General features: G+C 37.4%; 1 long non-coding RNA gene across 2 annotated transcripts in view; it reads left to right on the top strand.

The window, feature by feature from the left end:
• Positions 1–2,500, top strand: part of LOC125039642 — a 44,210-nt gene that overhangs the window by 40,840 nt on the left and 870 nt on the right. For both annotated transcript variants that reach the window (XR_007116132.1, XR_007116133.1), the window contains exons 4-5: positions 971–1,299; positions 1,499–2,500. The exon at positions 1,499–2,500 is cut by the window's right edge and continues 870 nt beyond it. This is a non-coding gene — a long non-coding RNA (uncharacterized LOC125039642). The remainder of the gene's footprint in view (positions 1–970; positions 1,300–1,498) is intronic.

Raw genomic sequence — 2,500 nt, 5'->3', positions numbered from 1 at the left:
GTGAGTGAGTGAGTGAGTGACAGAGATTGAAAGAGAGAGAGAGTACATGCACACAACAGACAACACAAACACACGCTCTTTTGTCGGATACCATACTTTTTTATTTTTGTCATGTTTGAGACAGAGGGTACTTGGTTTCCAGAAATCAGGTTAAGTTTGCTATTTTCTCGAGAGATATAAACTTTACAGATAATAGTGATAGGGCGATCTTTGTTCTCGTCTGATGTTTTAACATAATGTCCCAGTGATGAGTAGATATGGCTAAAGAGGTTTAAACAATAACTGTTGAAAACATGCAATTGCTTTCATATTTTTTCTTAAAAACCGCAATACAAGTGTTTAATGACTGCTGTTTCTACTCCTACTAGTTTTTTCTAAAAAAAAAATGCTGTGGACTTTACCCAGATGTGGAGGCGGCGGTTTGTTCGTGAGTTTCCAAACTTTTGCGGAACAGGCGTGCAAAAGTTCTGTTATTTACAGAATTTAGGAAAATGTGTGTAATGGTTTTATTTAATTACCAATGCTTTCGTTGTTATTTGCCTTTGTATATTATATTTGTGATTTCACATCTCTCTTTCTCTCACTCTTTCTCTTTCTCTTTCTCTTTCTCTTTTCTTTCTATTTCTCTTTCTTTCTCTTTCTCTTTCTCTTTCTCTTTCTCTCTCTTGTATTCAGCCAGTGTTATACAGTGTTATATAGGGCGGTGCTATACAGTGTATCTATGCCACTCTGTAGAACATTTATTGTTATTTGGCTATAACATGTGATTGAGGGCCATTGTGTTTTACTCCTGAAACTTTTTAGACGATATATTCTGAAACTCTTGTAGATCTGATAATAAGATGTTTTGATTTGCATTTCCTAGTTATCCAACTTGTATTTGTATGATTTAAAGATAAAGTAGGGTTTTCATTTCACTGACATTTATCCAAAACATTTTCAAGATAGTTGAATAATTTCTCCGCGACAGATGTCTTCACCGTATCGCTAATAGTGAGATGATACATGCTGGTCGCCATGGTTACCCAGATGTCCTCTTCAGCTGGATTGTTTGCAAATGAAGGGGAGAGTTTCATAGACATAAAGGTGTCTCATATATATGCATACTCTGCTTCTGCTTCACTTCTATAATCATAAAAAACATATGACATTTATTTCCTTCATAACTAAAACTATGTCGTTGGAAATGTTTGTGACAAAGAGTAACACAACCGGGAAAGAAATCACAGAGTAGGGATCAAGTAACAAGATGAGACCTTTCTTCGGACCAGCCTTTGGGACCGTCGCATTAGCTCGACGGTGTGTACTCTTAAACGGTGCAAACCCTTTCAGTAAACTTCTAGGCCTACTAGCTTGAAAATTCATTAAATGATGATGGATTACGTAGTATTCTTAACTAATCTTATCAAAGGAGCTACATCTTCACATGGCTAAATTAAACGCATTAGGTTAAATCATTGTACTCCTGTTAACTTGGACTTTGAATAATCTGTTGCAGTTTCAACGTGCTTGGTTTATATGCCTCAGAGCGTCGCAAACGACTTCCACCGGATGAATTACCTCTCGGATGCTGGCCTCCCTCAAGGCGATTCACTAAGGAAGGTGACCAAATGGTCTCTAGAGTCGGGGATCCAACCCCTGCCATCACATGCCCTCGCCTTTGGCTCTACTGTCCGCAGTGTGTCAGAGCATTGTTTTATTTTAAAAAGTAAAACTATTTTGTGCTTGCAGCTAACTTTTAAAGAATATAATGTGAATGTCTGTACACATCCACATGACGTAAGATAACTAAGAGAATTCCGGATTATCTAACTCGGCAAAAATGTGTACTTTCCCAAGGAAACTTGTCAAAAGATCAGTTGAGCACGTCAGTCTCATCATTAAATTTTCATTTTCCTCTCTCTTTTTTGTGATACATGCGTGTGAATGATTTTCCTAGCATAGAAAGCTCCTTATTTTTGGCTTCTTGTGCCTCTTCGGATAATCAGTCAACTGATAACTGAAGTTGATCCATTTTGATATATGCTCTGTTTCAGAATCTGCCAGCATCACTCTCAAGATCAGATGACAATGTTGATGAAATCCATAAAATTAGTTAAAGCTTCCGAATAAAGGAATGATGGACCATTAATTTCAGACGTAACTGCTGATTTTTTGGAAGACCTGCGAGTAGTATCACCATCATCAGGTGTGCCAAATCCATCTGGTTATGGGTGAAACCGTCATCACGAAACCTTTACTGTGTCAATGACTTTCTCTGGTTAACAGCTTCCTTTTCTTCAGAAGGGCATGCTTGTCATTTCTGTTTATCAATTTTGTAAGATATGTATAGGCAACCTGGTCAATGCGTGGAGGGTTTAATACACGCATCGAATTCGTATCTAATGCTAGTGCTGTGGCAACTTTAAAATCAGTCATGATCCAACTCATGTGGTAAATAAGCAAATCACGTTTTTTCAGTAGCCCGTAAGTTTGAAATACCACAATCTAAGTTTTAATT

Source organism: Penaeus chinensis, chromosome 27 (genome assembly GCF_019202785.1).
Source record: "Penaeus chinensis breed Huanghai No. 1 chromosome 27, ASM1920278v2, whole genome shotgun sequence".
In the NCBI taxonomy this organism is placed as follows: Eukaryota; Metazoa; Arthropoda; class Malacostraca; order Decapoda; family Penaeidae; genus Penaeus; species Penaeus chinensis.
This window is presented reverse-complemented; position numbering and strand designations above follow the sequence as displayed.